Genomic DNA, 26,720 nt, shown 5'->3' with positions numbered 1-26,720 from the left:
ATGTCTTCTCTGTTCACTCTCAGTCCACTCTATGTCCTCTCAGTCCACTCGCTGTCTTCACAGTCCAGTCTATGCCCTCTTAGTCCACTCCCTGTGTACTCAGTCCACTCTATGTCTTCTCAGTCCACTCTATGTCCTCTCAGTCCACTCCATGTCTTCTCATTCCACTCTATGTACTCTCAGTCCATTCCCTGTCTTCTCAATCCACTCTATGTACTTTTAGTCCACTCTATGTCCTCTCAGTCTACTCCTTGTCTTCTCATTCCACTCTATGTCCTCTCAGTCCACTCCATGTCCTCTCAGTCCACTCCCCGTCTTCTCAGTCCACTCTAAGTCCTCTCAGTCCACTCCCTGTCTCCTCAGTCCACACAATGTCCTCTCAGTCTGCTCCCTGACCTCTCAGTCCACTCTATGTCCTCTCAGTCCACTCTGTGTCCTCTCAGTCCACGCCCTGACTTCTCAGTCCACTCTATGTCCTCTGAGTCCACTCCCAGTCTTCTCAGTCCACTATATGTCTTCTCTGTTCACTCTCAGTCCACTCTGTCCTCTCAGTCCACTCGCTGTCTTCGCAGTCCTGTCTATGCCCTCTTAGTCCACTCCCTGTGTTCTCAGTCCACTCTATGTCCTCTCAGTCCAATCTATGTCCTATGAGTCCACTCCCAGTTTTCTCAGTCCACTCTATTTCTTCTCTGTTCACTCTCAGTCCACTCTATGTCCTCTCAGTCCACTCGCTGTCTTCGCAGTCCAGTCTATGGCCTCTTAGTCCACTCCCTGTGTTCTCAGTCCACTCCATGCTTCTCAGTCCACTCTATGTCCTCTCAGTCCAATCCATGTCTTCTCATTCCACTCTATGTCCTCTCAGTCCACTCCATGTCCTCTCAGTCCACTCCCCGTCTTCTCAGTCCACTCTATGTCCTTTCAGTCCACTCCCTGTCTTCTCAGTCCACTCAATGTCCTCTCAGTCTACTCCCTGACCTCTGAGTCCACTCTATGTCCTCTCGGTCCACTCTGTGTCCTCTCAGTCCACGCCCGGACTTCTCAGTCCACTCTATGTCCTCTGAGTCCACTCCCAGTCTTCTCAGTCCACTCTATGTCTTCTCTGTTCACTCTCAGTCCACTCTATGTCCTCTCAGTCCACTCGCTGTCTTCTCAGTCCAGTCTATGCCTTCTTAGTCCACTCCCTGTGTTCTCAGTCCACTCTATGTCTTCTCAGTCCACTCTATGTCCTCTCAGTCCACTCCATGTCTTCTCATTCCACTCTATGTACTCTCAGTCCACTCCCTGTCTTCTCAATCCACTCTATGTCCTTTTAGTCCACTCTACGTCCTCTCAGTCCACTCCAAGTCTTCTCAGTCCACTCTATGTCGTCTGAGTCCACTCCCTGTCTTCTCAGTCCACTCTATGTCCTCTCAGTACACTCCATGTCCTCTCAGTCCACTCCCCGTCTTCTCAGTCCACTCTATGTACTCTCAGTCCACTCCCTGTCTTCTCTATTCACTCTATGTCCTTTTAGTCCACTCTATGTCCTCTCAGTCCACTCCCAGTCTTCTCAGTCCACTCTATGTCCTCTGAGTCTACTCCCAGTCTTCTCAGTCCACTCTATGTCTTCTATGTTCACTCTCAGTCCACTCTATGTCTTCTCTGTTCACTCTCAGTCCACTCTATGTCCTCTCAGTCCACTCGCTGTCTTCGCAGTCCAGTCTATGCCCTCTTAGTCCACTCCCTGTGTTCTCAGTCCACTCCATGTCTTCTCAGTCCATTCTATGTCCTCTCAGTCCACTCCATGTCTTCTCACTACACTCTATGTCCTCTGAGTCCACTCCCAGTCTTCTCAGTCCACTCTATGTCTTCTCTAATCACTCTCAGTCCACTCTATGTCCTCTCAGTCCACTCGCTGTCTTCGCAGTCCAGTCTATGCCCTCTTAGTCCACTCCCTGTGTTCTCAGTCCACTCTATGTCTTCTCAGTCCACTCTATGTCCTCTCAGTCCACTCCATGTCTTCTCATGCCACTCTATGTACTCTCAGTCCACTCCCTGTCTTCTCAATCCACTCTATGTCCTCTCAGTCCACTCCCAGGCTTCTCAGTCCACTCTATGTCTTCTCTGTTCACTCTCAGTCCACTCTATGTCCTCTCAGTCCACTCGCTGTCTTCGCAGACCAGTCTATGCCCTCTTAGTCCACTCCCTGTGTTCTCAGTCCACTCTATGTCTTCTCAGTCCACTCTATGTCCTCTCAGTCCACTCCATGTCCTCTCAGTCCACTCCCCGTCTTCTCAGTCCACTCTAAGTCCTCTCGGTCCACTCCCTGTCTCCTCAGTCCACTCAATGTCCTCTCAGTCTGCTCCCTGACCTCTCAGTCCTCTCTATGTCCTCTCAGTCCACTCTGTGTCCTCTCAGTCCACGCCCTGATTTCTCAGTCTACTCTATGTCCTCTGAGTCCACTCCCAGTCTTCTCAGTCCACTATATGTCTTCTCTGTTCACTCTCAGTCCACTCTGTTCTCAGTCCACTCGCAGTCTTCGCAGTCCATTCCATGCCCTCTTAGTCCACTCCGTGTGTTCTCAGTCCACTCTATGTCCTCTCAGTCCAATCTATGTCCTATGAGTCCACTCCCAGTCTTCTCAGTCCACTCTATTTCTTCTCTGTTCACTCTCAGTCCACTCTATGTCCTCTCAGTCCACTCGCTGTCTTCGCAGTCCAGTCTATGGCCTCTTAGTCCACTCCCTGTGTTCTCAGTCCACTCCATGTCTTCTCAGTCCACTCTATGTCCTCTCAGTCCAATCCATGTCTTCTCATTCCACTCTATGTCCTGTCAGTCCACTCCATGTCCTCTCAGTCCACTCCCCGTCTTCTCAGTCCACTCTAAGTCCTCTCAGTCCACTCCCTGTCTTCTCAGTCCACTCAATGTCCTCTCTGTCTACTCCCTGACCTCTCAGTCCACTCTATGTCCTCTCTGTCCACTCTGTGTCCTCTCAGTCCACGCCCGGACTTCTCAGTCCACTCTATGTCCTCTGAGTCCACTCCCAGTCTTCTCAGTCCACTCTATGTCTTCTCTGTTCACTCTCAGTCCACTCTATATCCTCTCAGTCCACTCGCTGTCTTCTCAGTCCAGTCTATGCCCTCTTAGTCCACTCCCTGTGTTCTCAGTCCACTCTATGTCTTCTCAGTCCACTCTATGTCCTCTCAGTCCACTCCATGTCTTCTCAGTCCACTCTATGTCCTCTCAGTCCACTCCATGTCCTCTCAGTCCACTCCCCGTCTTCTCAGTCCACTCTAAGTCCTCTCAGTCCACTCCCTGTCTTCTCAGTCCACTCAATGTCCTCTCAGTCTACTCCCTGACCTCTCAGTCCACTCTATGTCCTCTCAGTCCACTCTGTGTCCTCTCAGTCCACACCCGGACTTCTCAGTCCATCTATGTCCTCTGAGTCCACTCCAGTCTTCTCAGTCCACTCTATGTCTTCTCTGTTCACTCTCAGTCCACTCTATGTCCTCTCAGTCCACTCGCTGTCTTCTCAGTCCAGACTATGCCCTCTTAGTCCACTCCCTGTGTTCTCAGTCCACTCTATGTCCTCTCAGTCCACTCCATGTCTTCTCATTCCACTCTATGTACTCTCAGTCCACTCCCTGTCTTCTCAATCCACTCTATGTACTTTTAGTCCACTCTTCGTCCTCTCAGTCCACTCCAAGTCTTCTCAGTCCACTCTATGTCGTCTGAGTCCACTCCCTGTCTTCTCAGTCCACTCTATGTCCTCTCAGTACACTACATGTCCTCAGTCCACTCCCCGTCTTCTCAGTCCACTCTAAGTCCTCTCAGTCCACTCCCTGTCTTCTCAGTCCACTCAATGTCCTCTCAGACTACTCCCTGACCTCTCAGTCCACTCTATGACCTCTCAGTCCACTCTGTGTCATCTCAGTCCACGCCCTGACTTCTCAGTCCACTCTATGTCCTCTGAGTCCACTCCCAGTCTTCTCAGTCCACTCTATGTCTTCTATGTTCACTCTCAGTCCACTCTATGTCTTCTCTGTTCACTCTCAGTCCACTCTATGTCCTCTCAGTCCACTCGCTGTCTTCGCAGTCCAGTCTATGCCCTCTTAGTCCACTCCCTGTGTTCTCAGTCCACTCTATGTCTTCTCAGTCCACTCTATGTCCTCTCAGTCCACACCATGTCTTCTCATTCCACTCTATGTACTCTCAGTCCACTCCCTGTCTTCTCAATCCACTCTATGTCCTTTTAGTCCACTCTATGTCCTCTGAGTCCACTCCCAGTCTTCTCAGTCCACTCTATGTCTTCTCTGTTCACTCTCAGTCCACTCTATGTCCTCTCAGTCCACTCGCTGTCTTCGCAATCCAGTCTATGCCCTCTTAGTCCACTCCCTGTGTTCTCAGTCCACTCTATGTCTTCTCAGTCCACTCTATGTCCTCTCAGTCCACTCCATGTATTCTCACTACACTCTATGTCCTCTGAGCTCACTCCCAGTCTTCTCAGCCCACTCTATGTCTTCTCTATTCACTCTCAGTCCACTCTATGTTCTCTCAGTCCACTCGCTGTCTTCACAGTCCAGTCTATGCCCTCTTAGTCCACTCCCTGTGTACTCAGTCCACTCTATGTCTTCTCAATCCACTCTATGTCCTTTTAGTCCACTCTATGTCCTCTCAGTCTACTCCTTGTCTTCTCATTCCACTCTATGTCCTCTCAGTCCACTCCATGTCCTCTCAGTCCACTCCCCGTCTTCTCAGTCCACTCTAAGTCCTCTCAGTCCACTCCCTGTCTCCTCAGTCCACACAATGTCCTCTCAGTCTGCTCCCTGACCTCTCAGTCCACTCTATGTCCTCTCAGTCCACTCTGTGTCCTCTCAGTCCACGCCCTGACTTCTCAGTCCACTCTATGTCCTCTGAGTCCACTCCCAGTCTTCTCAGTCCACTATATGTCTTCTCTGTTCACTCTCAGTCCACTCTGTCCTCTCAGTCCACTCGCTGTCTTCGCAGTCCTGTCTATGCCCTCTTAGTCCACTCCCTGTATTCTCAGTCCACTCTATGTCCTCTCATTCCAATCTATGTCCTATGAGTCCACTCCCAGTCTTCTCAGTCCACTCTATTTCTTCTCTGTTCACTCTCAGTCCACTCTATGTCCTCTCAGTCCACTCGCTGTCTTCGCAGTCCAGTCTATGGCCTCTTAGTCCACTCCATGTGTTCTCAGACCACTCCATGTCTTCTCAGTCCACTCTATGTTCTCTCAGTCCAATCCATGTCTTCTCATTCCACTCTATGTCCTCTCAGTCCACTCCATGTCCTCTCAGTCCACTCCCCGTCTTCTCAGTCCAGTCTAAGTCCTCTCAGTCCACTCCCTGTCTTCTCAGTCCACTCAATGTCCTCTCAGTCTACTCCCTGACCTCTCAGTCCACTCTGTGTCCTCTCAGTCCACGCCCGGACTTCTCAGTCCACTCTATGTCCTCTGAGTCCACTCCCAGTCTTCTCAGTCCACTCTATATCTTCTCTGTTCACTCTCAGTCCACTCTATGTCCTCTCAGTCCACTCGCTGTCTTCTCAGTCCAGTCTATGCCCTCTTAGTCCACTCCCTGTGTTCTCAGTCCACTCTATGTCTTCTCAGTCCACTCTATGTCCTCTCAGTCCACTCCATGTCTTCTCATTCCACTCTATGTACTCTCAGTCCACTCCCTGTCTTCTCAATCCACTTTATGTCCTTTTAGTCCACTCTACGTCCTCTCAGTCCACTCCAAGTCTTCTCAGTCCACTCTATGTCGTCTGAGTCCACTCCCTGTCTTCTCAGTCCACTCTATGTCCTCTCAGTACACTCCATGTCCTCTCAGTCCACTCCCCGTCTTCTCAGTCCACTCTATGTACTCTCAGTCCACTCCCTGTCTTCTCTATTCACTCTATGTCCTTTTAGTCCACTCTATGTCCTCTCCGTCCACTCCCAGTCTTCTGAGTCCACTCTATGTCGTCTGAGTCCACTCCCTGTCTTCTTATTCCACAGTATGTCCTCTCAGTACACTCCCTGTGTTCTCAGTCCACACTATGTCCTCTCAGTCCACACTATGTTTTCTCAGTCCAGTCCATGTCTTCTCAGTCCAATCTATGTCCTCTCAGTCCACTCCATGTCCTCTCAGTCCTCTCCCCGTCTTCTCAGTCCACTCTAAGTCCTCTCAGTCCACTCCCTGTCTTCTCAGTCCACTCAATGTCCTCTCAGTCTACTCCCTGACCTGTCAGTACACTCTACGTCCTCTCAGTCCACGCCCTGACTTTTCAGTCCACTCTATGTACTCTCAGTCCACTCCCTGTCTTCTCAATCCACTCTATGTCCTTTTAGTCCACTCTATGTACTCTCAGTCCCCTCTATGTCGTCTGAGTCCACTCCCTGTCTTCTCAGTACACTCCATGTCCTCTCAGTCCACTCCCCGTCTTCTCAGTCCACTCTAAGTCCTCTCAGTCCACTCCCTGTGTTCTCAGTCCACTCAATGTACTCTCAGTCTACTCCCTGACCTCTCAGTCCACTCTATGTCCTCTCCGTCCACTCTGTTTCCTCTCAGTCCACGCCCTGAATTCTCAGTCCACTCTATGTCCTCTGAGTCCACTCCCAGTCTTTTCAGTCCACTCTATGTCTACTATGTTCACTCTCAGTCCACTCTATGTCTTCTCTGTTCACTCTCAGTCCACTCTATGTCCTCTCAGTCCACTCGCTGTCTTCGCAGTCCAGTCTATGCCCTCTTAGTCCACTCCCTGTGTTCTCAGTCCACTCTGTCTTCTCAGTCCACTCTATGTCCTCTCAGTCCACTCCATGTCTTCTCATTCCACTCTATGTACTCTCAGTCCACTCCCTGTCTTCTCAATCCACTCTATGTCCTTTTAGTCCACTCTATGTCCTCTCAGTCCACTCCCAGTCTTCTCAGTCCACTCTATGTCGTCTGAGTCCACTCCGTCTTCTCAGTCCACAGTATATCCTCTCAGAACACACTCCCTGTGTTCTCAGTCCACTCTATGTCCTCTCAGTCCACTCTATGTCCTCTCAGTCCTCTCCCTGTGTTCTCAGTCCACTCTATGTCCTCTTAGTTCCCTCTATGTCCTCTCAGTCCACTCCCTGCTTTCTCAGTCCAATCTATGTTCTCTCAGTCCACTCCCTGACTTGTCAGTCCACTCTATGTCCTCTTAGTCTACTCCCTGTCTTCTGAGTCCACTCTATGTCCCTTCAGTCCACTCTATGTCCTCCCAGTCCACTCCCTGTCTTCACAGTCCACTCCCTGTCTTCTCAGTCCACCCCCTGTCTTCTCAGTCCACTCAATGTCCTCTTAGTTTACTCCCTGTCCTCTCAGTCCACTCTATGTCCTCTCAGTCCTCTCTATGTCCTCTTAGTCCACTCTATGTCCTCTGAGTCCACTCAATGTGCTCTAAATCCACTCTGTATGCTCTCAGTCCACTCTATGTCCTCTCAGTCCACTCTATGTGCTCTTAGTCCACTCTATGTGCTCTGGGCCCACTCTCTCTCTCCTCTCAGTCATATCTGGTTCTTCTCTGTCCGCTCACAGTCCCACCAGTTCACTCTCTGAATTGTCACTCTACTCTATGTCCTCTCAGTCCACTCAATGTCCTGTGAGGCCACTCTTTCTTCTCCGTCCACTCTCTCTCTCTCATCTTAGTCCAATGTGGTTCCTCTCAGTCCACTCTCTGTCCTCTGAGTCCATTTTCTGCCCACTGAGTCCCCTCTCTGAGCTTGGACTCCTCTCTCTGTCCTCTCAGTCCACTCTATGTGCACTCAGTCCACTCTCTGTCCTCTCAGTCCTATCTGCTTCCTCTCAGTTCACTCACAGTCAAACCAGTACTCTCTCTGTACTCATATTCCCCTGTCTGAATTCTTAGTCCACTTTATGTCCTCTCAGTCCACGCAGTGTTCTTTCAGTCCATTCTCTGTCCTCTCAGTCCACTGTATGTGCTCTCAGTGTATTTCCTTTCCTGTCATTGGGGATTATATGATCTGGTTTTGCAACAATTTGCATATCTGTCATACTCATACATATTTTTTGGGATTGCATTTATTCGGGGTTCGAACCCGGGTAATAATTTGTTTGTTGTACAGTTCTTTGCCGTACGGGTATCTTGAGCTGTAAGCATAGTGTCATTGCGACTCTGGTGTTCTGTCTGTAAACTACGTCCACGATTTAATACAGTTACAACTTATTACCTTTTCAAATACATGATGGCAGCTTTTCTCTCATCGCTATCGCTAAGGAGTGTAGTGTTGGCTCCCATGCATACATGCTTAATTTGATTTACGTAGTAGCCTTGCGCGCGTCCGCCATGACAGTTCGCCTTGGCAACAGTTTATTGGATTATACCTACTTCATTATAAAATTACAGTCAAGTCAGCAAAATATAACAACTTACCTGTTTCAATAATATAATCGTACGAATAAAGCACCCACAGCGTTACACAACCTCTTACAGATTACACTACCATACTACACTGTCAGCCAGTGTTGCCAACACATAAAATGTATCCCCGTCAATCTAACACTTGGAAATCCGTCAAAACCCGTCAAAATTTAAAGGAAAATAAGACCCACTCTATATCTATATACAAATAAAAGCCAATTTTAACACAACTTACCAATCTTGATTATAATAGTAATTCGTCAACCTCTGAATTGATTACGAGGACATCTGAAAAAGGGGATTCTTTAACATGGTACGGCACGGGCAAACTGTTCAAAGAAAAAGTAAAATCCCCCAAAAATTAAACAATTAAAAATTACAGCAGCTAAAAAGTCAAAAGTCGATGTAAATAGTAATTCCCGCCAGAAAATCCGTCACCCGTCAAAGCCATTCTTTTCCCGTCCGCTACGTTGAAATTCCGTCAGTTTTGACGGAATTTCCGTCCAGTTGGCAACACTGCTGTCAGCTGATGTCCAGTGATGCCAACAGCTGAAAAATGCGACTGCGTATACTTGGCCGCCTGCGCACAGATACCCTCCATTACCTTACTGGGCTTCCAAAAGAATATGTGTGGTTTAATAACGTTAATCAAATTATAGAACGACTAATGATTCTCGATGGGGCATGGAAAGCTGGTAATAAAAACCCAGAGATAAGAAATGAAATAGTAGGTATTATTGATATGTTAGATGAAAGATTTAAATTTAACGTAGACTTGGATAAGAATCCAAACGCGATATACTCTCTTGTAAAATATATACGCTCCTTACCGAAAAGCTTTGGGGCGATAGACAAGGTTCGGGAATATTTAATAAAATTCTCAACTCCGGTATAATGCCAGAAATGCATTTACGAAGCTTCGGAACTGGGGAAAAATATAATTACTGCGGACCTGGAACTCGGTTAGATGAGCGATTAGCAAGAGGAGATCAACCAATTAACGAATTAGATGCAAAATGTATTAAACACGACATATTCTACAGAGACCACGAGGACCTAGAATCGAGACATACTGCTGACAAAGAATTACAGCTCGAAGCCAAAGATATCCAAAATGATCCCAATACCCCACTTAATGAAAAAGCTGATGCCTTGTTAGTTAGAGGAGCAATGTGGGCTAAAAGTAAAATTGGATTCGGTGTTGATTTTTAATGTAATAAATGATGCAACTACTATTACAAGCATTACTGACAATAGAAAAATTTCTCAAACAACAAAAAACAGGTCAAGGACTACAACCTATTCATGTTGGTGGTTCTATTTTTACATTACCTTTAATTTTAAGTGCTATTATTAAGTTACGGAAGTTACTAGGTGGTAAAGAACCCACTAAAGAAGGTAAGGGTGTTACGCTAACACAATATATATCAACAGTCAAAACTCTAAAAGATGCCCTCGAACGTAGTGGCTCCTCGAGCTCCGCGGCCAAAATTGGAAGTGGGATAGCAGTACATCATGGCGGTTTTATATTTACTATTCCGTTACTTTTAAGCGCACTTGCTGCTGTTGGCTCTATTGCTGGAGGCGCTGCTGCCATTACAAATACCGTTCATAATAAAAGCAAGAACGATGCTGAACTAGCCGAACAGAAACGTTATAATGCAGCCATGGAATCCAAAGCGGCTGGAAGTGGGCTAGGAAAAAAAAAAAAAGTCGCAGACCTCACTCGTAAAAAGGGGTTACATACCAGTCAAAAGAAAACTGTCCACAAAGCTCTAGGAGTAAACAAGTCAGACACCAAACCTCTAACAAATTTAGATATTATGCATTATGTAAAGAAACTTGGAATAAAAAAACTTTAGAGGTATATTCATGTCCGATACATTACCAACCAAACCAAAACCTATGGAATGCGGTATTGTTAATTTTGATATAGATGAAAATATGGGGACACATTGGATTTGCTATTGGAAACAATACCATAAGGCATGTGTTTTCGATTCGTTTGGAACACCTATTCCCCCATCATTAGTCAAGTACTTATCAGGAGGCGGTGTGTCGATCACTTATATGGATTGTACAACATCTGATACACTGTAGACAAGTTTCCAAGTTATATGCGGTCATCTGTGTCTTACTGTACTTAAACTATTTTCTGACGGTTACTCATATTTCACAATAAAAAGTATGTTGGACAGAAATCCAGACATTTGGCGGAACTACGTAGTGTAATTTTAAATATAGTAAATGGGAATCGATATATATGGAAACGATACATTAAGAAGTAATAATAAAATTATGAATACAAAAATAAATAAAAATGATATTATTGAAATAATTACGGATAATAGTTCCGCATTTGAGGATATTATAAATAATATAACAAAACAAAAATATTATACAAAGACTGAATGAAATAAAACATTTTATAAACAAGACTATATAAATAAAAACTTCTTAACGAAAGATAAAACATACGATAAGGACTATATTGATAACTATGTAAGAGATTTTAAGGACCAGTTATTGAATAAATTTTCTTATGTTGAACAAAATTATATTAAGAAAGATGTCATTGCTTATTCGAATACTTATATGTCTTTAGGCGGTAAAAGAAGAATAGCAGCTATAAAACCCGGTATAGATGGTAGTGATGCTGTAAATAAAAAACAAATGGAAGATTATTGTTACGATAAACCGACTATTGATGATAAATTAAAGGACTTGACTAAAGGGGAGTTACATAAATTAACTAATGCCATACCCCGAGGTAAAAGAGGAGTTGACAAAATATATTTTCCTTATTTAAGCGGTAATGATGTTGATTTCGAAAATAAGGTCATAATGAATGTTGCTAATGGGATTAATGATAGTGATGCAATAAATAAGAAACAATTAGAAGAGGCTATTGATGATAAAATTAAAAACTTTGTGGGTGGCAACAGAAATGTTATATTAATTTGTGGGGAATTAAAACTCATTAATAATATTAATCCTCACTTTATAATAAATGGAGAAAGTATTTTCCTGTTTTACGTGATGGAACAATAGAAGATATTGAAACAAATTTAGAAAAATATGAATATACAGTATCTATTGCTCATATTAAAATTGATCATACTACACCATTTAATGTAATTAAAGGAAATTTGTTATATTTTAAACCTAAGCCAGGTTTGGGTTTTAAAGAGGGATATAAGTTTTATGCGTATCTGTTCATAAAATTTGACTATTAAATGAATAATTGGCACACCATCTGCTGTGTTATAGATGGTATTTATGAACTACTCAGAATCATACACAGAAGTATGCAAAAACTAGGTAAGAAAACAAAGGCCACTAGCGCTCGAGGGGTTTAAACCCCGGCTTTTTCTACTTAATAAATGACCACATCCGCATATTGCGTCAAGTGCAAAACAAAGACCAATAAAGTTACCCCCGTTAACAAGAAAGCCTCAAATGGTAAGCCTTATATATTATCGAAATGTTGTAAATGTGGATCCAAGAAATCTACTTTCGTAAGCGCATCCGGTAGTGGGTTTAAAAAAACATCGTTGAAGAGAAAGAGGCCGGTATAAGAGAAAAAATCATAGATGAATTACATAAACCAGCCAGAAGAAACTATCCAACACGAAAAGTCATAACATACGGTATTGACGATATATGGCAAGCTGATTTGGTTGAAATGGACTCTGGTAATCTTAAAGGTATTTCTAAAATCAATAAGGGTTTTAAATATATAATAACTATAATCGATATATTCTCCAAATATTCCTGGGCTGTACCAATAAAAAACAAAACTGGTAAACATGTTACTGAGGCTTTTGAACATATACTAATAGACCGTATACCCGTTAATCTGCAAACTGATAAAGGTAAAGAGTTCTACAACAAGGATTTTAAAGAGCTCATGAAGAAATATAATATCAATCACTATTCAACATATACCAACGTTAAGGCATCAGTTGTAGAGCGGTTTAATAGGACACTGAAAGAAAACATGTGGAAGCAGTTCTCCATACAAGGAAATTTTAAATGGATCGATATATTACCAAAACTAGTATACAACTACAACAATACAATACATAGCACTATTAAAATGAAACCGGCTGATGTCAACTTTAAAAATCAACAGATCATCTATAATGATATCTATCGTAATAACCAAAGGACGGATCAGAGTGACTGTTCTTACAAGTTTACTAACCATTTACTATAGTCTGTTTATGTTGAAGCAGAGAGGTGACTCCAGAAGTACACAACGGGCGCGTACCTGCAATGTCCGTACAGTTGTGTCAAAAGAATGCGTACACTGTGCTGTACATGACGGCTGTGAATTTGTACTCCGTTATAAAACACTACTTGTATTTACGTGTAAAGTGAATACTACATAGTCTGTGCATTGCAGTGGACAATAATGTACATGCGGAGATTGTCGAAAGTGAACGTTCTGCGTCTCTCACTTAAACAAAAATTATAGCGTGAGAAACTCCTTTCGACATTGCAAGACGTAATAAGTGCATACGAATAATATACTATATCAGGAATATCAATATCAATATCTGATATATTTCTTTCACTGTTCGATCTCGAGGGCTCTGTTTGTTTTTGCAGCAACGTATCTCGCACGCCACACATGATTGAAAAACCATTATTTTTTGCTAACACATTCTGAAGTTTCTCGTTCACTTTTTTCGTAACTTCCGGCTTTGGTTTCCTTGAGTTTTACAGATATTTCTTCTATATGTTTATAGCCTTTGGCATGTGTAAATCAGATGTTTATAACAACGTTATGGCTTTCGGGAAGTGATAAATGTTATTCTGTATGAAATCTAAACTGCTCGCAAGATCATCTGAAATTAGGGATTTTGCTATTTCAATCACATGTGTCTTTGTAGAATCTGAACATTGATCACTTTCACAATTTGAACATAATATGTGGCATAATAGAAGGCAGCCTCCAGCCAACTACCCCATCTTGTTATTATGGGGTTTGGTAGAAGGGGAACCCTGGGAGCGATTTCCTTGAATTTTTGTATTCGGGAAGGTTCTTTCAGAAAAATTTTCTTAACATTGCCTATAAAGCTATCGACGTCGCTATAAGAAGAGCGAATTACTTCCGCTATCCTATGGAGTCAATGTGCTAAGCAAGTAAGGTGAACCGACTTAGGATATATTATTTTTATGTCCTTGGCCCCTTTATCATATAGGGCGCAGCATCTGTGACTAAAAGAAGTACGTTATTATACCTGATACCAGTAGGACATAAAATACTCATGGCATTAGAAAATAGAGTTGCCATTGTTGTGTGGTTCACATTTTCTATCGTGTCACACGTTAGTACATATTTATTTCCAGTGGAGTTAGATATAAATGTTCCTACAATTACATTTGCATCCGAAGTTGACGGATTCTCTTGTATGTATTCCCTGTGATGTCTGCTGTTGCAGTGCCTTTCTAAGTGCCATTTTTTCGTAGCTCTTAACGTCAATTTACATATTACATGTAATTATTTATCCTTCACTGCTGAAGATATTACCTCCGAACTGGTGTACAAGCGTTCACTTTTTCACTTTGTACACGTTTTTCCTTAGGCATTCTGACAGTTTATAAATAACAACACCAATAGCGCACGCTTGTTTAACTATAAGTCCACTACTATGCGTAGTTCATCGGTTACCTCGTATTCCCACATAATAACTTCGCATTTGCTTTCACTAGTAGTAGCATACGCCACCTGTTCGCGAAGCGGAACGTGATGTTCTTATTACGTACTGTATAATTCTTTACCCACTGTCTGTACCTAGGGAACACATGCCGAGCTATTATGCTCTCTGCATCAGTAACATGAATGAGTGAAAGGGGACGAAGAAAGAATGAATGATGTTTAAAATGGCAGGCAGGGTAAGCATCCCATGCCTCCATTGGTTCCCGACTTGCAATTCACTAACTTTAGCTCGAGGTTCCCAGCTAAAAGCCGTTTACCCTCTCATCTACCAGTAGTGTATTTTCCCCTGTAAATGATAATATGAGACATGTAATCGCTGACAGTTGAATCGTGATATGAATGAAGTGAAGTTAGCACCATGCCTCGCAGATGTTAATGAGAGGTGGAGAGTCCAGTGCTCTGGTCAGTTCTGGCCTAGTCACGTTTTTGTAGTGGCGCTAGGGAGACTCGTAACCTGTTACCAACAAAGTGGTGGGCTACTCGTTTCCGTAGAAGCCGTCTGGCTGCCTGGTTGGCTGTGGCAAGTGTCGTGTGTCGTTTCGTGGGGTTTGTGTCTGTAGTGAGTAAGGAAATAGTAAATGTCACTATTTCGTCCTGTAGTCTGTTTAGTTGCCGGTCAATGTAGGATTCTATTTTCTGCATAGCAGAACGTAGAACCCCCTCGACCAGCTGTTCCGTGGTTGTTTTGTCAGTAACATGAAGCCACCGAACCTGGTCACTCTGATCCGCCCTCTGGTAATTACACTAAGTCCCATCCGCGATACAAAGTTGGTGATCGTGTTCGTATTAGTAAAATAAAAGGTTTATTTGAAAAAGGGTATACGGCTAACTGGTCTACTGAAATATTTACTGTTATTAAAGTGTTCTCCCGTAATCCACCATATTATCATCTTAAGGATACTAGTGGTGAAGAGATTAAAGGAACGTTCTATGAGCAAGAAATGCAAAAAACAAAATTCCCTGACATATACCTAGTTGAGAAAGTGTTACGTAAAAAAGGGGATAAAGTGTATGTCAAGTGGCTTGGATTTAATAGTTCGCATAATAGTTGGGTCAACAAGAAGAATGTTGTCCTTTAATAATTACGTGTATTGTACAGAGGCGCATGTTTTGCATTTAAAAATATTTTATCTACTAAATGAAAGTAGTTAACACCCCATCAATCTCAACCAATGAGATCAATAATACAGAGCCTTCAGTATGATCTACAAAATTTATACAACACGGATACACATATTAGATCCAGTGTGGTAGATTATATAAAAAGAAAAACAATTACAGAAGATGAATGGGAATGGGTTTCAATAAACTCAAATCTGTCTGAAGATTTTATATGTGAGTTTCAGGATAAACTTAATTGGTATAATATTTCAGAATATCAAAAACTATCGGAAGATTTTATACGTGAATTTCAGTACGAAGTTGAATGGAATTTGATTTCATTTAAACAAACATTATCCCATGAGTTTATACGTGAATTCCAGGATATAGTTAATTGGGGAGAGATTTCAGGTGCACAAACACTATCTACTGAGATTATATATGAATTCCAAGACAAAATTCATTGGTGGAGTCTTTCAACGAACCAGTCACTAACTAGTGAGATTATACATGAATTCCAAGACAAAATTGACTGGGAGTGCTTCACAATGAACCAAACACTAGATAGTAAGTTTTTTCGTGAATTCAGAGACAAAGTGAAATGGGAATTAATTTCAAAAAATAAAAAGCTGCCAGAAGATTTTATTCGTGAGTTTCAAGAGAAACTTGATTGGAATGAGATTTCACGTTATCACACTCTATCAAAAGATTTTATACGCGAGTTTCAAGATAAATTTGATTGGAAATGTATTTCACGTTATCAATCACTATCAGTAGATTTTATACGCGAGTTTCAAGATAAAGTTGATTGGAAATTGATTACAGAGTATCAATATCTATCAGAAGATTTTATATACAAGTTACAAGATAAACTTGATTGGAAATTAATATTTTTAGGAGAAAAATTATCTCTGGCACCGGGAATAACTTTCAGATAAAGTTCATTGGGATTAAATTGCAGGAGGTCACGGATTATTAAAAGATTTTATATGTGAATTTAAGGATTTTATTGGTAATTGGGATACTTTCCTTGGGTTAATAAGTTGCACTTCATATTTTTTTTAAATAAACAATGGAAATAAGTACCAATCTAGCTAAACAGCTATTAAATCATATGAGATACTATAATGTTTCTGAAACCTTCAAACACAATAAGTATTTAATATGCAAGTATATATTGTTTTAATTGTCGCAATCGTTCTGCTTTTATATATCGCTTTTTTAACCTTGATAAAATAACTTTCCCCTTTGCTTCACTATCATAACTAAGTTTACTTTTCTCTTTTTTTATCTTCTAGCCAAGATACTTCAATAGGCCCAATTTTTTCTTTTAAAACATTGTTTTCTACAGTTAAGTCAAATATTTCGTCACCCATTATTTGGATGGCCTCTTGCTAAACAACAGTATTTGCTGTTAACTCTTCGCATCGTTTCGCCTTTGTGGATAAAGACTGCTTACTTAAATCTACTAGCTCTTCTCTAATCTTACTACGAATTTCAGAGTTTGTTTTTAGATATTCTACGATCTCACTCATTTGTATGTATTTAATTTATTAACTTCTCAATATACTCATCCGTAAATTCAGTGTTGCTTTGCCCTGCCGCTTGTGTGTTGTCGCTTCGTCCGTAGGATTTCTTAACCCTAGTTTTCTTGAGTGTGTTAGGACTTGAATGTAATGTGTTTGGAGTGTTTGCGTTTTGGGTGGTGTTATGTTTTATAATGTTATTTGAGTTTTTGTTATAATTAAGCATTGATTCGCCAGATAGGAACTTCAACTGCTCCCTAAGCTTAGCTTGACCTATTTTATGTGTCTTTGCAAAGTCTTTTAAAGTTATATTTTCTAATTCTGGGTTTGCAGTGCCAGATATAAATTTCATAGCAAGTTGCTTAGCTCTCATTTCTTTTGCTGTCTTAATTGTTGGTGCACATGATTTAATCAACGTGGTATCCTTTTTTATAATTCTGTTTACTTCCTGTTTAGGCGATACCTATTTTTTGGATATAGGCGCTGGCATGTACGACTGAATAACAACCGATGGGGTAGCCATTTATATTTGAAAAAACACAAACTGTTATAAACAACGTAACTGATATTACCTAACGTAAATTTTTTTCCTTTATAAATGCCGTCAGGCGATCATGATACGAGAAAGTGTTCTTACTGTAAAACTGTTAAACCACATAGTGAATTTGTTAAAAATAGAAAAGATAAACATGGTGTTAGTTATTGTTGCTATGCCTGTAAAAAGAAATCCAACAGTAAGATGCTTGAAAAGATATTCTGTCACACATGTAACATTTATATAACAAAATTACATTACAAAGACCATATATCGCGAAGTGATTTAAGACGGCGCTTATTCCGTCGGATCCCGGCCAACTAGTCACTCATAACGAGTGCACCTCAGCACATGTGTGGACTTCGGTCCTATGTTCATAGACATATATGACGTAGTGCAGAGGGCGGCCACTAGAGGGAACTCAAGAGTTGGAACTCAATCAGAGACAATTCTGTCCGACGTCGGGGTTGTATCCGGTGTGGCTTAGTGGATAAAGCATCAGCACGTAGAGCTGAAAACCCAGGTTCAAATCCCGGCGCCGGAGAGAATTTTTCTCCGTTCCATTACTCTTTCATCGTATTTTACAAAGACCAAACAAAATAAAAAATGCATGAAATATTACTACAATTAAATAAACATTCTCTATCACGTGAGGTTACAGTATGTTAAAAAATTTTTATTGCTAAATTTTTTATCTACTAAATGGAAGTAGTTAACAATAATCCACAAACCAATAATTCTGTCGCTCAAGGAACAAATGTTCCGCCTATAAATAGCACAATGGCGCTTCGCTCAAGGGGCATTGCCCCGCACTATCAAAACATAGATGATATAAAAGGTAAGGATAATTTAATAGCTTTTGCCAAACACCATAAGATCAAAGGCTACAGCAAATTCAGAAGGGTAGGTGATTTAAAAAACTATCTTAAATATAAGCTATATTCACTTCCCTTTGCTGATGACACTAATGATGATATATTTCCACAACCTCGCGAGAGATATCAAAAACCATTTTCTAACGTACACTCAGACGATAATGTATTTACACAAACACGTGAAAGATATCATCCACCATCATGGACAGTTAATAGTAATGATGTATATCGACCGCCATATATCAACGTTACAGAAAAGGATGATGTGTTTATTCCTAATTCACAAACCAATGACAATTATAATAAGATTTTCGATTTATCACGTACACATCAACCGCCAAAAGTTGAATATTTTGTAACCAATGATAACTTTGCAGCAATTGAAAACTTAGTCACTGAAAATGAGAAATACCACATCACATGGGCTACTTATACTATAAAAGAATGGATTAGTAACAATGGTGTTTTAGACTTCAATGGGCTTTACGAAATCATTCATCAAATCATTGGCAAAAGAAAAGCAAATGCTGGATTTAGAGAGGGCATAGATCGAATACAGCTTGTTATCGAAAATCATCATCTTACAACACATGCTATATCTACACAATTAAGCACAGCAATCAATATAAATTCGGTACTGAATCAATTTACTAATATAATGTCATCTGATCAGGAAATTACTCTGCATGGTACAGAATTTTCTGTTCATATAGTCAGCATGCCTAGTGGAGGAAGACCAAACAAAATGATTAATCTTACAGAAGATGTTAGAACAAAACGAAGCATACTCCAAATAAAAGACAAGGATAAAATTTGTGTGGTGCACGAGTTATTATAGCGGCATTAACGTACAATACAAATATTATACTCAATAGAGAACTAAACAAAAACGATATCATTAATATACGAAAAGGGCGTACACTACAAACAGATTTAGCAGTAGAACTCTGCAATAAAATTAAACAGGAACCAGGCGAACCTTTTACTTTGCATTCCTTTAAAAAGGCAGAAAGATATTTAAAGAACGTGCGAATAAAAATCATCAGTGCCGATAACTTTAACACTGTCATATACAAAGGAATAGGATCACGAGAGATAACTATACACATCTATCATCATGACAATCACTATGACGTTATTACCTCTATGGCTGCCTTTTATGGCATGTCAGATTATTGTCAATTATGTGATAAGGTTTATAAACATAAAAAACACATTTGTGATGCTATTGCGTTACGTGTAAGCATAGAGCACATACTACGCCTAAATCAAAAAAGTATTGTACAGATTGCAATAGATATTATTACAATGAAGAGTGTTTTGAGCAACACAAAAGAATCCCAGACCCTGACGAATATTCTTCCATTGTGGTCTTAAGCGTATGCCAGACTGTTTGCAAATGTTTATCATGTAATATAATCTATGAGAGAGCTGAAGAACATAAGTGTGGATTTGAATTCTGTAAAAACTGCAAAAAAGAAGTTGAAACAAAAAATCACCTTTGTTATATGCAATGGAAACGGGGTAAAGGCGGTATATGTGTGAGAAAAATAGATAATACAAAAAAAAGTATATGGTTGTGAAAATTGTAGTCCAGATAATGTATATATATATATATATATATATATATATATATATATATATATATATATCACATAAATATAGCAAAGATGAAATCAACGACCTTATAACTGACTATATAATAGAAAATCCAGAAGCCATCATTGAAGACGGACCGGTTGACCCTCAAGAACAAGCAGCATTCAACACGTATTGTAGATCTTTACACAAAGAAAAAGTAAATGGATACATGTACAGCTGTCAAAAAAAAGTGGCCGCACCGTGAACAGCGAATATTTTCAAAGTCTACTTCGGGTCGCGGCGATGTTACACGATGCATGTGCTTGTACAGCTGTCAAAAGAAAAAGTGGCCGCTCTCCTGAAATCAAAGAGTTCGTAATACTTACTAGAGACACATACCCGTGAGTGGCAGGCAAGAAAAATGTCACAAATTGAATCAGCTAGCATCCGCCATTAAAGGGAGTGTTTGCGGTGCGAAATTCGAAAACATTACCACAAACATTGATGTAGCCTGGTGATAGACACTGTTTTAAACATCTTTTACAAAGGATGAGTCGTGATGAAATAAACATGAATGGCAGAGGAGCGCTATATTTATTAAAGTATTATAATGATTCATTTTTGGCGATATTCTAAAAAATAAATTAATTCACCATACACACTCGGGATAAATATGTGAAATATTGAATAATGGCAATGTCAACATTAATTTTCAGTATTACTAGTATTGTTTTAAGGACATAATAATGGATATTTACTGTAATATTTAAAATGATCTATATTTAAGTCCTTTCATGCAAAGGAAGAGGAAGGTATATGGTGCTTAGAAAATATCTAGTGGTGAAATATGAGATCATAAAAATTCTGGAAACTGATTTGAAATATAATGAGAATAAATTTTATCATAAAACAATCTATTTATTGTGTAGTTGATGACCACCAAGTTAGAGGTCAGTACAGACTTTTTAACACAATTAGTAGCGGTAATAGTAGCTTAGGAGTAGTGGTAATAGTAAGCCTAGTAGTAGTGGTAATAATAGACCTAGTAGTAGTGGTAATAATAGGCCTTGTAGTAGTGGTAATAGACCTAGTAGTAATGATAATAGGAGGGCTAGTTTTGGTAGTATTAATAGGCCTAGTAGTAGTTGTAATAGTAGGCCTATTAGTAATGGTAATAGTAGGCCTAGTAGTAGTGGTAATAGCAGGTGTAGTAGTAGTGGTAGTAGTAGGTCTAGTTTTTGTGGCAATAGTAGGCTTAGTAGTAGTGGCAATAGTAGGCCTAGTAGTAGTGGTAATAGTAGACCTAGTAGTAGTAGTGGTAATAATAGGCCTAGTATTAGTGGTAGTAGGCCTAGTTTTGTGGTAATAATAGGCCTAGTAGTAGTGGTAATAATAGACCTAGTAGTAGTGGTAATAATAGGCCTAGTAGTAGTGGTAATAGTAGGCCCAGTATTAGTGGTAGTAGTAGGCTTAGTTTTTGTGGTAATAGTAGGCCTAGTAGTAGTGGTAATAGTAGGCCTAGTAGTAGTGGTAATAATAGACCTAGTAGTAGTGGTAATAATAGACCTAGTAGTAGTGGTAATAATAGACCTAGTAGTAGTGGTAATAATAGACCTAGTAGTAGTGGTAATAATAGACCTAGTAGTAGTGGTAATAGTAGACCTAGTAGTAGTGGTAATAGTAGACCTAGTAGTAGTGGTAATAATAGGCCTAATAGTAGTGGTAATAATAGGCCTAGTAGTAGTGGTAATAATAGGCCTAGTAGTAGTGGTAATAATAGACCTAGTAGTAGTGGTAATAGTAGGCCTAGTAGTAGTGGTAATAATAGACCTAGTAGTAGTGGTAATAATAGACCTAGTAGTAATGGTAATAGTAGGCCTGGTAGTAGTGGTAATAATAGACCTAGTAGTAGTGGTAATAATAGACCTAGTAGTAGTGGTAATAATAGGCCTAGTAGTAGTGGTAATAGTAGGCCCAGTATTAGTGGTAGTAGTAGGCTTAGTTTTTGTGGTAATAGTAGGCCTAGTAGTAGTGGTAATAGTAGGCCTAGTAGTAGTGGTAATAATAGACCTAGTAGTAGTGGTAATAATAGGCCTTGTAGTAGTGGTAATAGACCTAGTAGTAATGATAATAGGAGGGCTAGTTTTGGTAGTATTAATAGGCCTAGTAGTAGTTGTAATAGTAGGCCTATTAGTAATGGTAATAGTAGGCCTAGTAGTAGTGGTAATAGCAGGTGTAGTAGTAGTGGTAGTAGTAGGTCTAGTTTTTGTGGCAATAGTAGGCTTAGTAGTAGTGGCAATAGTGGGTCTAGTAGTAGTGGTAATAGTAGACCTAGTAGTAGTGGTAATAATAGGCCTAGTATTAGTGGTAGTAGGCCTAGTTTTGTGGTAATAATAGGCCTAGTAGTAGTGGTAATAATAGACCTAGTAGTAGTGGTAATAATAGGCCTAGTAGTAGTGGTAATAGTATGCCCAGTATTAGTGGTAGTAGTAGGCTTAGTTTTTGTGGTAATAGTAGGCCTAGTAGTAGTGGTAATAGTAGGCCTAGTTTTGGTGGTATTAGTAGGCCTAGTAGTAGTGAGACCTAGTCAGTGGCAGTGGTAATAATAGACCTAATAGTAGTGGTAATAGTAGGCCTAATATTAGTGGTCATAGTAGACCTAGTAGCAGTGGTAATAATAGGCCTAGCTACGCCATCAGCTATATTTTCACTAATTTCTTTGCATTTAATACAACCAAAAACTAGAAGTACATGCTGTACAAAACGGAAATTACATGATTAATTCATTTATTGTGAAACAAAACAGTTTTAGACAGATATAGTCTGCGGATTTTCTTATGCTCTCTGCTATTATAATCCACTGTAATGTGATGGCACCTAACCCTTACATACATTGTTGAAATCAACCTTATAAACCTGATTAATGTGTTTCTGGAAAAAACTTTATCCAAGAAATATTCCGACATTCTGTAAACATATTAAAAGGAGGAACTGCATTTGGAACATTCTTTCAAATATTAAGATATGCATGCTTTCCTGGGCATCCTACAATAGTAGCTATGTTCGAACAAATATTTGCGGCGCAGTATTTCACCATTTTCTTATTATTTCCCTTCAAGTGTACTTATATTTATTCGTACTCCTCAATAAGCATGAACTGCTTGCACTCCCTTTAATGGTGACCGAACAGCGGTTCAATTTTGTACGCGAAACTAGCGCCGTTGGTGTCTCTAGTTATAGGCCTATATTACAAACTCTTTGCCTGAAATTAAGTTCCCTTCGGGTATCTTCGCTATAATTCAGAGACAGGCGATGTTACATGTTGTTGGACCACGTTGCCTGATATCTACAGTTATAATTGAAGTATTCTCTCTCTGATTCGATAGCGTAATGGTAGCGTTCAGGCCTCTTATTCATGAGGTCCTGCGTTCGACTACAACCTCGTGCTTTTTATGTTCTTTTTCGTTATGTTTTTAAGAGAGACAAACTATACATACTGGCTTCTTTCTCTTTTACGATTATTTTAGTAATTAACATCAGGTTCATTAATATATTATGCCATGACTTTATCATTATGATATTGTGGCTGCAAATGGAAAGAAAAAAGATTTTATTCTCAATCAAAATATCTTTCGTGGCATAAACAAAACAAATTTACTGGCGTCGGCCTTAAAACATTCAAACAATTAAGCGTTCAAAAAACAAAACAAAAAGCCACAATTCAATATTTAGTCTATCTTCCTCTTATCTCGATCATCTTGCAGTCGAGTGGGCATGGAATCGACTAGTCTTTGCAAATAGCGACTGTTCTTAGACACGATATTCCAGGCATTCTGAACATACCCACATACATAAGTGTTCTGTCCATGGGCAGGTCTTTCATTGCAAACCCAGCAATCTCCAATCTTTCCTATTTTCTGCCTTCCTCTTAGTCTCCGCATATGATCCACATATCCTAATGTCTATTATTCTTTTCAACCAGAGACCCAATCAATTCTTTTTTCTCTTTCTAATCAGTTTCAGCATCATTCTTTCTTCACTCACTTTTTCAAACACAATTTTATTTCTTATTCTGTCTGTCCACGTCACACGTACCGTTCTTCACCACATCCACATTTCAAATGCTTCAATTCGTTTCTCTTCATTTCGTCGTAATGTCCATGTTCCTTCCCCATACAATGCCACACTCCACACAAAGCACTTCACTAGTCTCTTCCTTAGTTCTTTTTCCAGAGGTCCGCAGAATATCCTTCTTCTATTAAAAGCTGCCTTTGTTCATGTTTGCAGTTTTTCTTGGGAAGGTTAGGCCTAAATGCGGTAACATCCCGTTGCTTTCCGCACACCACTATCTCTTTCGCATTTTATTAAATTCCAGGGAACCCAAGCGTGGAGATGAGGAGAGTGGATTTGACTAATTGGGCCCTCCGGACTTCACGGCAAGGGTTAAATATTAATTCTATCAGGATGTTTGACCCGATCAGAGACCGGGAAATCTCAATTAGCCTTTGCCCCCCGCATCCTGAACTAGCTTCTACGAATCATCAGAAAATCTTAGAGTGTGATTGGGCCAATTTTTCCGAAAATGTTTCCACACTTTTGCCCTCGTAGCTCAGCGGACGAACGTCGAAATTTAGATTTCAACGTCTCAGGTTCAATTCCTCGTTACTCCTTTTCATTTTATTGTGGTTCAAGATAGTATAATGTAATAATACAAAAAGAAAAACTAATACCAGTATTATGCAACTGGATTTTTCCAAATCTAATATTAAATTTATGTTATTTATATCGCTAAAGAACGATTACAATATAAATAACTTGAATATTATTTATACAGTATCACTAAAGAACGATAACAGAATATAAATTATAAATATAGGTTTGTTTAATTAATATAAGATATTATATAATACTTATTTAATTATCTAAATAAAATAACAAAGACAGATGGTTATTTGTGTTATAATAATTACTTACATAAAATACAGATTATTTATATTGCGAAAGAACAATAACAATATAAATAACTTGAATATTATTTTATAATGCTAATGAAGGAAAACAGAATATAAATGATAACTTGAATATTATCTATATCGCTAAAGAACGATAACAATATAAAAAACGTGAATATTATTCATATCGGAATTTCACAGATTTATTACAGATGTATTTAAGAAATTGTAGAAGAATAGTAATTAGTAACAGTGTCCTATTTATTCTTCTTGGAGCCAAATTTGTAACTTTTAAAAGTGTAGTTACTATGTTGAAGTGTATGTGTTGTAACGGATGCTTGATTTGTTATGTACACGTATGTGAGTCAGTTATGTGATGCTTGATGTCGTCGCAATGTCGTAATTATAGTTTGATTGTGCCTGTGTGACTATTGTGTATTAATTTATGATGTATGTTACGGAAAGCTGCGTATTTGTGTTATAGAAGTGTTACGTATGTGTGTTGTTAATGTTTTTGTATGTTCCAAATTGATACCTGATATTTATTTTGCAATCGCAATGCCTAATTTACGGTTTGTTTATGTTTTGTTTACATCACGTAAGCTAATTTAATTTTCTTTTCTATTTCTCTTTATGCTTATCTTTTTTGTGTATGAAACTATATCTCTAACATACATATGTAAAATAGGGCTAACCACCATTGGAGATACAATAATAATTGTTATTCATATCGTTATAAAACGATAACAGAATACAAATGATGACTTGAATTTTATTCATATCTCTAAATAACGATAACAAAATATAAATAACGTGATATCCATAAAGAACGATAACTGGATATAAATGATAATTTGAATAGCATTTACATCGCTAAAGAACGATTAAAAAATAAAATGAAAACTTAAAGAAGGCCCGAACCCCCAACCTTCGAATCATTAAACAAGCACTCTACCGCTGGCCTACGAGGCGCAGACATGGAACACTTTCATAGTTCGAGAAGTGCTGGTACAAGCACATGCATCGTGTAACATCGCCGCAACCCGAAGTGGACTTTGAAAATATTCGCTGTTCACGAGTGCGGACACTTTTTTTTTTTTGCCAGCTGTACAAGCAGTTCCGGAACTATGAAAGTATTCCATATCTGTGCCTCGTAGACCAGCAGTAGAGTGCTTGTTTAATGATTCAAAGGTTGTGGGTTCGGGCCTTCTTCAAGTTTTCATTTTATTTTTTTTAATCGTTCTTTAGCGATGTAAATGATATTCAAATTATCATTTATACCCAGTTATCGTTCTTTAGAGATATGAATAAAATTCAAGTCATCATTTGTATTCTGTTATCGTTTTATAACGATATGAGTAATAATAATTATTATTATTATTGTATCTCCATTGGGGGTTAGCCCTATTTTACAGATGTATGTTAGGGCTATAGTTTTATACACAAAAAAGATAAGCATAAAGAGAAATGGAAATTAAATTAAATTAGCTTACTCGATGTAACAAAACAAACAATCCGTAAATTAGACATTGCGATTGCAAAACAAATATCAGTTATCAATTTGAAACGTACAAAAACATTAACAACACACATACGTAACACTTCTATAACACAAATATACAGCTTTCCGTAACATACATCATAAATTAATACACAATAGTCACACAAACACAAACTATAATTACGACATTGCGACGACATCAAGCATCCCATAACTGACTCACATACATAACAAATCAAGCATCCGTTGCAACACATACACTTCAACATAGTAACCACACTTTTAAAAGTTGCAAATTTGGCTCCAAGAAGAATAAATAGGACACTGTTGCTAATTACTATTCTTCTACAATTTCTTAAATACATCTGTAATAAATCTGTGAAATTCCGATATGAATAATATTCACGTTTTTTATATTCTGTTATCGTTCTTAGCGATATAAATAATATTCAAGTTATCATTTATATTCTGTTTTCCTTCATTAGCATTATAAAATAATATTCAAGTTGTTTATATTGTTATTGTTCTTTCGCAAT

The 26,720-nt window shown here is 39.4% G+C and overlaps 2 protein-coding genes across 4 annotated transcripts in view; one reads left to right on the top strand and one right to left on the bottom strand.

Moving 5' to 3' along the window:
- The window catches only part of LOC138700171 (tigger transposable element-derived protein 1-like), a 55,330-nt gene extending 46,846 nt beyond the window's left edge, over positions 1 to 8,484 (bottom strand). For 2 of the 3 annotated variants that reach the window (XR_011332285.1, XR_011332280.1), the window contains exon 1: positions 8,398 to 8,484. The gene's annotated coding sequence lies outside the window, so the exon portion shown is untranslated. The remainder of the gene's footprint in view (positions 1 to 8,397) is intronic. The other variant, XM_069826585.1, reaches the window with a different exon arrangement.
- Positions 1 to 26,720, top strand: part of LOC138700141 (uncharacterized) — a 129,135-nt gene that overhangs the window by 13,743 nt on the left and 88,672 nt on the right. The gene's annotated exons all lie outside the window — the stretch shown is intronic.

The sequence above is a fragment of the Periplaneta americana genome, chromosome 1 (genome assembly GCF_040183065.1).
Source record: "Periplaneta americana isolate PAMFEO1 chromosome 1, P.americana_PAMFEO1_priV1, whole genome shotgun sequence".
In the NCBI taxonomy this organism is placed as follows: Eukaryota; Metazoa; Arthropoda; class Insecta; order Blattodea; family Blattidae; genus Periplaneta; species Periplaneta americana.
Note: the sequence above shows the minus strand (reverse complement) of the source record. Positions and strands in the feature narration are given on the sequence as shown.